The following is a 12,735-nucleotide window of genomic DNA, read 5'->3' as shown; positions in this document are numbered from 1 at the left end:
AACTGAGTTCTATTAACCACTGCCATATTATCTGCTTATTATTAAGATGTTTATTAGTATTTATAATGAATAATACTATTCTACAACCCTAATCCTGTTCAATACATAAACCCAACTACTACCTTAATAACTATTTTAATAAGCAGAAAACTAATAGTTGAGCTAAACGTGGTTTGCTAATAGCAAGATTTACACCTTAAATTAAAGTGTGACTGGGATATTTTTACTGAACTCAAAATCCACCTTAATAGAAAGACAATTTGTAACTTCTAAATGTAAGACTTCTGCTGTCATCCACTTCCACACTGTAAAAATACTGATTGCCTTAAACTTTTAAGTTGAATCAAATTAACCCCATGAGTCATTTCAACTTACATTAAATTGAACTGACTTAAAACAGCTTGCGAAACTTATTAAACTAAGTTAATCATGTGCCAACTTAATTTTCATACATTACAATTAACTAAAACAAATGTTGTCACAAAAGTATTTTTTTACAGTGCAGTCATTTAACTGTACACAAACAAATGCCTTTTACTGCTTGCAACTGTAAACTGGTATTTGTTTTAATATTATTTTAATTCACTATCTAGTCAGTAAATTTATTAAGATGAGGTATAAATCTCACAGAAAATGTCTCTTTTTGCATTGCAAATATGGTTTCTACGTTTAACTGAATCTGTAACTGAGAACTCACAGATGACACTATAACAGGCTGTTCATAATGACATGAGTCACGGCCCTTTATAGCAGTCAGTCATCACATATGTCATTTCAGACACCTCAGATACCTGTGAATCAGCAGTCAAGAGCCTTCATTCACACAGTGCTCTGTGCAATTCATACATGCAATCATGTATCAGTAAAGGTAAAATTCATAGACATCATAATGAAATCATCAATGTTTTAGGGGGGAAGGGGGATTAAATAATGAATAATTCAGCAGAATTGCTGATCAATAAATGTGTGTCCATGTTGCTCATGTGTGCATCATTTGCTCCACATAATTATAAGCAATGCCCCCGTTTTCTCAGTTCCCGTGCTGTGATTAGTCCTAATCTTTGGGGACCTTCCTTCCCTTGTTGCACCCTAAAACCTTGACCCCTCACTCCCACCTCTGCCTCCATCCCAAATCAAGGGCAATCCCCTTACTCACCCCCTCCCCAGGGTCACAAGGACACAGTCTCATTAAAGACAAGGCTGATACGCAACCGCAATGCAGACATTAAATAGCAGTATTTTTCAATTAACGCTGACAAATTCAATCAAAATTCCATAGATTAGGATGAAATGAGGCATGGGTCATTTACAAGGGGATTTAATTGCACCACCATTAGACAAATAGTACAGCAGTCACCGTTCCGTTATCAATCATGTGAAGGCATCAATAGTACAGGCAGAGGATGGGGGATGGGGGTGCGTTCTAATACGCCGCGACTCAACCGGCACCGCTGAGCAGCTAATAAATACCCTCTTTTGTACTTATAAATTATCCAGTTTAATTAACAACATGGATTATGATTGGAATATGATTTAATTAAACCTTTCCTGCATGGTGGAGTGCAGAATCATCCATTATGTAGGAGCGAGGGGGAGCGTTACCCTGGGCTAAATTAAGAAAGGCCCCGAAACACTGACAGGCGTTCTGAACGGGACAATTGCGCTGAGATGATTCAAGTTCTGCACTTGAAACGGGAGTCTAATTGTGTAGTGTATACACAGATGGAGGCCCAGAGAAAATGCCCTGCATCTCTAAGAAAGGTTTACTCAGTGGGCAAACCAATTAAAGACCTCTTATTGCTACTCGATGCAGTTTTGCTGGGGAAATGGATTTTGAAATGTTGCCTGCAGCATTTGACCATTCAACATTATTTAGTTACTGTGTCTCAGGCTCAACCTTTTCATCAAGATCCAAATGTCAGCTATAATTTATTCGGCACACTTCGCCTCTCCCAATGAAAACATGAGTCGCTGTTTCCCTCTCTCTGATCCAGTCGCATTAGGAAAGGGCATGGGCTCCAACACTTTCACATATATGTTTAATTTGCTCGCAAATTGTTTCGGTCATAGACAAATGGCTATTAAAACCCTGACCTTCGATTTCAAATTAGGAGATCTTTTTGAAATCAATTGATTAACCTTTAAACGATCCCCTGATGATAGCCGATCAGAGCTGTTCAGGGGCTGGTCATGCGTGACTGCTGGTTCTCCCTCAGGCTCAGGACTAACACAGAGATTGATCTATCTCAGTCAACCGGTCCTCAGGGCTCCGCACTAAACCAGTCAATAACCACCCAGTTTAAAGCTGCTCTACATCCTTACGCTCACTGGGAAATAATTGTCTAGACGTGTATCCTATATGCGCTGAAGTCTTACAGCAGGAATAAAAGCTTCCTCCAGGAATTTGATATTGGTAACTTAATTGACAAACAAGCATACTTTTTTATGTGCAGACTTAAAGAGGCAGTTCACCCAAAAAATAAAATGAGGAAAGTGTACTTACTCTCTAAAAAACATATTTAATTTGAGTTGAACCAACACAATTCTTAAGCTTTTGGGAGATTAACTTAATTGTTTATGTTGAATCCTCTTAAATTTGTCAAAGCATTTAAGTTAACAATCAATTTGTGTTGGAACAACATGAAGGAATTGTGTGAAACCCAGCATTTTTTACCCAGTACATTTCAGTGGTTGCAAACCTTTTTTCTTAAACTCAAAGGAATATATTTTGAACAATATTGGAAATACTACTGTAAAACCCAACAGTCAACTTTATAAAATGAAATGAGCATAGTTAACTCAAAATGTACTGAAAGTTAATTTTACTCACTTAAAAAGAGTTTTAAACAGTGTTGAAGGAGTTAATTACTTCATTACTTCAACTTAAATGAAGTACAGTAAGTTCACTGTACTTGCAATCGGTTTCCTTAAATGGTTTGAGTTGCCTTAACTTATTGGGTTTTGCAGTACTCTGTTGGTTTAAGTTCTCTTCATTTATTGGGTTTTACTTTGCTCAAATTGTTTCGTGTACTCAAATGGATTAAGTTCACAGTACTCATTAGGATTAGTTTTTGAACTTAAACGGTTTGTTGCGATCAGTTTCCTCAAAGTTGAGTTAACTTAACCTTTTGGGTTTTAAGTGTATGGAGATCAGTGGTTACCACTTTCCAAGATTTTTCAAAATATCTTCTTTTGTGTTCAACAGAAGTAAGAAACTCAAACAAGTTAGTTACAAGTCAACACTTTAAAAAATGATGGGTTCCACACAATCGATTTGTGTTGAGAAAATATGAAGGAATTAAGTCAACCTATTAGTTATTGCAAATTTAAGTGGGTTGAAGACAAATCAATTAAGTTGTCCCAAAACAAACTCAAGAATTGTGTTTTTTAGCTCATTTTAAATAATAACAAACAACAACAAATAATAACAAACAAACAACAAATGTCATGATTTTGGTTTTGAGAGAAGAGTAATTAATGAGTACGTTTTCATTATTGGGTCAACTGTTTCTTTAACTTAAGTATATTCTAAACATCTAGTGGCAAAACTTTAACGTATGAAGGGCCAAAACTAAATTTCAAAGAGAGCTGTGGGCCGAAGATAAATATACCAAACTATTTTACATTAAAATCGTCATGGGTAATTTCCTATTTTTTTAATGCTATTTAAAAATAAATAGAAAACATTACTTTCAATCATATTAACTAATGCAGGATAGCTTTTAAAAATTATAACTTATTGCAAATAAAACACTGTAAGCAATCACATTTATCACACAGTGATGTCCAATGCAGCATATACCAGTCAAGCCAAATCTGCTGCATTGTCCCCTATCTTTTGAATGACAGTATGTACGTATTAAACTAAATTCATTCATTCATTTTCTTGTCGCCTTAGTCCCTTCATTAATCTAGGGTCCCCACAGGGGAATGAACGGCCAACTTATCCAGCACATTTTTACGCAGCGGATGCCCTTCCAGCTGCAACTCATCTCTGGGAAACATCCACACACACATATTCATACACTACAGACAATTTAGCCAACCCCGTTCACCTGTACCGCATGTCTTTGGACTGTGGGGGGAAACCACAGCACCTGGAAGAAACCCAAGCGAACGCAGGGAGAACATGCAAACTCCACACAGAAACAGCAATTGACCCAGCCGAGGCTTGAATCTGGGCATTTTGCTAATTTGGGCATCTCTGATCTAGTGCAAGAGTTGTTTCCAATTAGTGTTTTTTGCGGCATTTCACAATGTCTCGGCTGTTAAAAAGAACAATATATTTTGCTTTCAGCACAGTACAGAAACTCACTGTTGGTATTTCCCTAATGGCTCTCTGTGGCGATTGCTGTGAGCACACTCTGCACATCCTTCACTGTAGATCTATTCCTTTCCAATTATAGAAAACAATTACGTATAGCTGCGCTACAGGTTTTCACCTCTGTAGAAAAAGCATTTAAGGGTATGTTTTTTCTGGCCACATTTAAGGTCCCATTTAACTAAAAGCATTTTCACCTATTTAAAAGTCACCAATGAACCATTGATTTTAGTAAAACTAAAAGTGATCATTAACATTGTGTTTTGTCCCCTCAAAATAATGATGTCTTATTAGCAAAATATACAGAAACACTTAATAACTTCATTAATTCGTTAATTTTCTTGGCCCGCCAACTTATCCAGCAAGTTTTAACACAGTGGATGCCCTTCCAGCCGCAAACCATCTCTGGGAAACATCCACACACACATTCACACACACACTCATACACTACGGACAATTTAGCCTACCCAATTCACCTGTACCACATGTCTTTGGACTGTGGGGGAAAATGGAGCACCCGGAGGAAACCCACGCGAACGCATGGAGAACATGCAAACTCCACACAGAAACGCCAACTGAGCCGAGGCTCGAACCAGCGAGTGACCAGTGACCTTCTTGCTGTGAGGCAACAGCATGACCTACTGCGCCACTGCTTCGCCCCACTTAATAACTTAATTTAAAAATCTAAATAATAATAATAATAATTAAAAAAATAAAATAATAATAATAGGCGAGGCAGTGGTGCAGTAGGTAGTGCTGTCGCCTCACAGCAAGAAGGTCGCTGGGTTGCTAGGTTCGAACCTTGGCTCAGTTGGCGTTTCTGTGTGGAGTTTGCATGTTCTCCATGCGTTCGCGTGGGTTTCCTCCGGGTGCTCCGGTTTCCCCCACAGTCCAAAGACATGCGGTACAGGTGAATTGGGTTGGCTAAATTGTCCGTAGTGTATGAGTGTGTGTGTGGATGTTTTCCAGAGATGGGTTACGGCTGGAAGGGCATCCGCTGCGTAAAAACTTGCTGGGTAGGTTGGCGGTTCATTCCGCTGTGGCGACCCCGGATTAATAAAGTGACTAAGCCAACAAGAAAATGAATGAATGAATAATAATAATAATTAGGTACAGCACTAGGTAGTGCTGTCGCCTCACAGCACTACCTACCTTTCTTCTAAATAACAGTAGCATAAAAAAAACTATTGAAACTGTAGGTTCAATTGGGCTGAGGAGGACATCGACAGGGTTTGTACATTTGTAAAGTGTTTTTAATAAAGAAAAAAATCTGAGAACCAAATGAATGTCATATTCCTTTACAGAACAACTGACAGAAATCAACCATCAGTCCATTTTAGACATTTTTGGGATGAAATACTTTTTATTCACTAAATTTATGTTTATTTAAGGGATAGAAAATGTACATTTTTGGTAGAATGTCCCTAATAATAATAATAATAATAATAATAATAATACAATTAATAATAATACACTTATTGCTATTTTGGACTTACTTATTATGGAGATAATATACTTTAATATAATGTATGACCCTAATGTTTTTAACCACTTAATTGTTTATTATATAAAATATTAAATAAAAATGTAGAATAGTGCAAAATTATATAAAATGCCAGGAAATTAACATGACCTAGTTAGACCCACTTAACTTGTATATTTATTTGTATAATTTAATAAATAAAACAGTTTTAACGCTAAGCAAAAATGTCATGTCAAGAAATGTTTGTTTTTAAGTGTATTATGAATTACAGTCACTAAGCTGTACTCTCTATATGCACACTTAAGTGGTATTTTCATGGTAAATAGATTGTTTAAAGTCAATAAAAATGTGTGACAAATTTCCATTGAAGTGTAAACTGTCATTAATAACCCAAATACTGCCTGGCAAGTGCCATGTTAGTGGGTATGGGGTAGTATAAGATTCTAACGGTATGATAACCTTGGATAAAAATATCACAGTTTCCCTGTATTGTGATTACTGGTCTAAAATATATTCTTATTAAATGTCTGGGGTAAAAAAACAAAACTTTTTTCCCTTTTTAGCACAATATATTTTATTTTGAGAAACATTTAAAATATTTTAGAACAGTAAACATGTCAGGCTAAATTAAGTATTGATTCTGCTGTCTTCATTTGTTTAAAAAAAACATATTGCAGAAATGTTGACGCTTTTAAAACCTTGACTTTTCCAAACCGTGGTACACCTTCAAAGCGATTATCATTTCATGCCTACATGTTAGTGTCTTAACTACACTAGTCATTTTTTTACTGCTGCTTAATCATGGTATTTGGATTTACTTGTTTGTCAGGAACCCAGTTAAGCTTAGTATATAAATGCATTACAGAACTCAACACAGTTTTCATAATAAAACACAATTCAAGACATCGTTTCATTTTTAAAATGCCCCACATTAAAGGGATCACACCACGACACAAGTGTGTGGCATGGTTCAATTCATCTTGCTTTATTAAAGCGAGGAAATGAGGTGAGGCATCAGTGCTTTGCACCCCCAGGGCACGTTCAAGACAGATGAACAACAGGGGCAAGCACAATGATAGCACAGGATTAGCACCCCACACACACCGCAGCTCTGTCCAACTGCACAAAGCGCTAGAGAATGGCTTTACAAATCCTCAAAAGCAACATTCTCATACTGTCACCATCAGTCTGCTAAACTCAGCTCACACATGCCGTGCTGTACAGCTCAAGGAAATCAATACTGCTACTAAGTGCGTCTATAAAAGACCACCATAAACATGTCAGCTCAGTTACTAGACTCAGGAAACAACTAATAATTAGACAGAAGCAGAGCTAGAAAGAATCTGCAGACCATTTTTGCTATTTTTGTGCAGAATTTTGTAAAATAAAATAAAATACACAAGATACATGAAATTAAAAAAATACCTACTTTTATTTAAGGTTTTAAGTCTAAGTTCAGTTAGATATAGCCTAATACATCCACTAAAAGACAGAAAATATTACTTTACAAATTGTAGCTTAAAGATCTTAAAATATTTATGCTACAATTAATGTAAAAACTGAATAAATATAATTTTACACTCATTTACATAAGTAAATAATAAATAAATTGGTTAAATTATACATATTTCAGCTGATTATTTTATTATAAGCGTTCCAATATTTATAAATAACATTGAATCTTATGCTAAGTTGGTTATCTTTATGCAAAAGTATCTGGTAAAGTATTTTATCTACACTAAAAATAAAAGAATCTTGTAAAACTTCAAATTAACAATTTGATCTGTAAAGAAAGAAAGAAAGAAAGAAAGAAAGAAAGAAAGAAAGAAAGAAAGAAAGAAAGAAAGAAAGAAAGAAAGAAAGAAAGAAAGAAAGAAAGAAAGAAAGAAAGAAAAAGAAATGTCACAGTGGATATTAAATCCGTTATGTTTTTAGTTATCAGTCTTTTATATAATTGTTTTAATTTAGTGTTTAATTGAATTTGTTGTTGAATTTCAATCATGTATTAAACACCTTAAAATAAAATAAACAAGGGAGATAGTTAGAGAAAACTGACAATAAACAGTAAATTTGTCAACAGTGACCAAAATAAATTCTGGCACATAACAAAACTAAACCCATTGGTCACTGTTATTTAGAAATACGTTCCATTTCTATTTTAGAAATACGTTTTACTTCTAAAGCTGTAAAAACCTTACATTATTTCATTGCATTTTCTACAAACATATGGGAAAATCATCGGTCTAAATTAAATATGTGCAGTGTCACATGGTTAGTGCAAATTGTCACATGACCAGAGTAGTTCAATTTAAACAGGAAGATTAGAGATGCATGAAAACTCCAGATCAAAATGTTTGTAAAGTATAAATAATAAGCTATAAAGTTAGCATAAAAGATAACTGAGGCATTTGGTACGTATTATGTACAATGTAAAAAAAAATAATAATAATACTAGGTGCCTTAAATGTTTTAAGTTAAATCTAAATAATCTTCATTTATACTTACATTAACTTACAGACTTAAAACAGCTTGTATAATAATAAAAATAAATTTGAAACATGATTAATTTAAGAAGCTATAATGAACATAAAAACATATGTTTGAAAGACCCACCCATCACTGACAAAAGTCCAGAATTTGTCTCATACATGAGCTCAATTTTCCTATTTTGACTGCTATGCCATCATAAATTGTGAAAATAGCCCATTGACTTCCATGTGACTTCAGATAATCAAGTTTTGACCAATGCAAACAATTATTTTTCATGAGTCCAACATCTAGCTGTTCAAGAAAAAAAAAAAAGAAAAAAGAAAAAAAATGTGTGAAGCACCAAAAGGGTCCCATCTTAAAATGAATTTACTAATTTGGCTAATGTTGTTATCCATGAATTTACAAATGTACTTTTTTTAAGAGAGGCTAAACAAATTGTGAAGCTCTATGTTACTTATTTTTATTTAAATAGAAAAATTCTTGGAAGATAGAATGTGCTGGACAGTTTGTTATTTGCCTAATAAATAACAATAGGCTAATTTTTAATTTAAAACTTTACCAGATTTTTATTTTTTTTTCTAATCATGTAATATGATGCAATAAATTTGTATTTTAAAAATAAGTATTTATTTATATTTCTTTATTTTAAATCTTTAGAAAATATTTTGGCATATTAAAAGTGTTGTTATGCCACCCAACAAGCTAATCCACTTAAAAATAGTGCTTAAAATGTCACTAAAATACAGTATTTAAATCTCATAATTTAATGGAAATTTTAGGCATACTATTTTACAGCATGCTAAATTTTATTTCACTATGCAATTTTTAGCATGCACGTTTTTCACATAAAAAATGTTAACACCTTCACATAAAACTCAAAAGTCATTACTAATTTTTTCTTGGGATTCAACTAATTGGATCCAAAAATATTGGAATTAAATTGGCTAAACTCAGTAGGATGTATTAACAAATTACACAGTTTGAAGACAATTTGAAACTGTTTAACGAGTTGACAATATGAAATATAAAAGAGACAGTGTGTTACAAAGTAACAAAATAAAACACGGGCCTTCTCCCTTAATAAGAACTTGCATGCACGTTCCAAACAGTCACATTAATCCACAGCGCCGTCTGCAGGTATTGAGTAAAACTACATACTGACTGCAAACTTTCGGACAGTGTGGTAATCCATGCTAAACGTGTAGATGGGTTATCATTTTCTGAGTAAATTATTTTACGGAAAGTACGTCCAGTTATAAGGAAAATAATCAAATTAACTTATACACAAAGTCACGCGTCAGCAGCTTACACAAACTCTCACATAAACACGATTTAAACATTTAACAGAACTGTGAGGAATTAAGATTATGAACAGAAACGAGAACTTTCAAAAAACGCATTAAATATCCTCAATTGTCTTGCCCCCACCATCAACTCTACGCAAAACTACCAGACATGTCAATCACAAAGCAGCTTCTAAACGGCCATAAAAGGAAAATCCAGATGTGCCCTGGCTAATTATAGTCTTTTCAAAAGCATCAGCAGCATTCACTCTCTACAGACCTTCAGAAACAGACACCGTGCTCCATGACTAGACATCAATTTTGCGTTGTTAACAAGCTGAATTAAACTACCGGGACATCCACGAGATCAGCTGTCCAGACGGTAACAGCCCCTGTGTACTCTGCTCCCAATAAACGTTTCGAAATTAAATTTGCTTTTTAAATCTACCTCAAACGCATCTCCGACAAGTCCCAAAGCACATTTATTCAATTACAACTCACATAATATCCTTTATAAATACATGTCATTCAACAGATTTAAAGCCGCATTCTGACGCAACAATTGGGTTAGAACAGACTCAATTGGTTTCCTCTCTAAGTTAAAGAGCAGTCAGTTCCATTCTCATTAGCAGCTACACAGACAGCGATTGTCTTGTTATTGCTCGGCTAGACGATACATGAAGTTATGTGTTTAACACGTGAGAACAACTCGATTAGAACACACTGGTCATTTATAACCGACCTGCACGATGATTTCCGCTTCTGTGTAAAATATAAACTTTAAAGCTTGTCTATGCGTGAAAATAAACGTAGTCTTTAAGAACATGGTTAAAATTGATTTCCTGTCTTGTTGCAGACTCTGAATAATGGCAGCTTCACGAATTGCTGCTTTTGACAGCTCTGAAATTCAGCTTTGATGGATTTAAGAACAACCTTACTGACACAATTTAGTTCAGCCTCATCAGTGGAAGATGTGAAGAATAAAAAAAAAAAACACTTGACCTGTGAATCCACCTTTACCCGTCAGAAAAAAAGAGATTTATTCTTCTCTAAATAACATAGACAACAAAAATGTGGCAGAGATAGTCAGTATAAGAAAGAATGAAAGAGAGAAAAAGAGTCAACTGTGGAGTTAACCCAGTATAGGTATCTGTTTGATAAAGTCTAAAGTGTCTTGAAGGCTGGTAGTGGATCCAACATCATTACGATGAGAGAGGGCCAGTTTTCTCAGACCTCCAGAGCTTTAATGAGTCTTTCTTTGCTAATTAGTTCTGTATAAGTTTACAGTACCAAGACCTTTCTCACTGCTTAAGCTCACGATTGAACGGAATATGTCAGAAAAGACATGAAATGATTTACCACTTTTATATGTATGTATGTTCGCAAGGGTTAGTAGAGGGGTGCTTTTTATTCTTTATTTTTTTGTGCAGTAACGTGAAGAGCATGTTTTTAGTTTCTGCGTTAGTACAGTTTTTTTTTTTAAGTGTAGCTTGTTAGTGTAATACAACTGTCCTGAAATCACAATTACTGTAATCCATTGCTAAAGGAATAATATTAAGCATAGGAAATCTTAAAAACAAATATGGCATAATGTTTTAATTATAAAGTGTTAGTAAAAGCAATGAATAAGTAAATAAATAACAGAAGTGATTTACTTCTCATTAATGTTGGATGAACTTACAGTAAGTCAAAGTCTTTAAGTCAAAGTATTTCACGTTTCAATGACAAGTGTGATGACCAAGGTTTGTGTGTCCTGACTTATAATGACAAAGAGGTATTTTTTATATCTCATTCCTAGAGAGTAGTTCTCTTTTCCATTTACATAGCTTTCAAACAACAAAATTACAATTCATTTACAATTCCTAGTTTAATTTACAGTTGGTGAACTCTAGATGCGGTGATTTGTCCTACTTTGTCAGATTGTCCTACCTCCCATTCAAAAAGTAGGTAGCACATTTAGAAGACGCAATATGCTACCCATCAGATTTTGCTACCAGTGTAAATTCAGCTTAAATTCACATTTCAGATGTTTTTATTATAATGTGTTAAAAAGTGTAATTTAGGGGCGTGTACTCAGCTCGCTGTTTTAGGGGTATGTTGCTTCACATGAAAATTAGTTTCAACTTCCCGTCCAACATAACAAGGGGACGGAGCCAAGAGCTCGCCCGCTCTGTAATTGGCAACAAACAGGCAGACAGAGAGAAGCAGCATGAGAGGATCAGTACTCATGGTGCTGCGTGGAGCGATGCTGCAAGTCGCCGAGCGGCGCTTCTGGTGTGTGACCTGCAGGCTAGTTTGTTATTTTATTTCCCATGGAGCGACACTCACGTGAGGCAAAGGCGCTCGCACTTTACAGCTGCACATTGATAAAATCACACTCACAGGGAGCTTCTGTAACCTTGAGTAATGCAATCGGCTGAAGTTGAAAAGATAGACACAATGAAAAGTACACTAGTTTGCAAACCCACCTACAAACAAACTAAGTTACAAACAATAATTCCGATCATGTGATGAATGCTGATCTTGTGTTGAGCCCAATGAACCTTGCATCTAAAAGTAAAGCAAGGGTGTTCCTTTAGTGACATCGCTTTGACTCACACGCTGAAAATAGTTGACGTGAAACAACAAACTGAGGATATGGTGACGCATACCTGTCAATCAATTCGGTGGGCGGGGGGACCACACTCCTACGTCAAGTTGCGGTCAATCTAATAACCGCTCCAATTGGTCCACCGTTTTTATGTTATTAAATTGAAAAAAAAAAAGGACTGGGTGTGTTAATATGACGGTCTATACACTATACCTACACAAATGTCTGTCCAATATGCTTGAAAAGTAGATTTTTCACCATAGGTGCCCTTTAAGACCGCGTACAAATCCACTTTTACTATTTTAAGGATCGAAAAATATGCTCTATGTGGTCTAACAAGGTTGTGCTTACTCTCTTAATGAGTTATGGGTGTGTTTTGAGCATTACATGCAATAAACCAATCAGAGTCTCATCTGTCATTCCATTTAAGAGTCAGTTGTGTCGTGCCATGTCACATTTGCTATTTATGTAGCCGACTTTGTGAGTGGAAAAACTGAAAGCTAGCGAGAACACAGTTAAACAGACCATCTGCAGCATAAGGATAAAGAATGAGCCTCCTCCATTCATC

This window comes from Danio rerio, chromosome 6, assembly GCF_049306965.1.
Source record: "Danio rerio strain Tuebingen ecotype United States chromosome 6, GRCz12tu, whole genome shotgun sequence".
In the NCBI taxonomy this organism is placed as follows: Eukaryota; Metazoa; Chordata; class Actinopteri; order Cypriniformes; family Danionidae; genus Danio; species Danio rerio.
Note: the sequence above shows the minus strand (reverse complement) of the source record.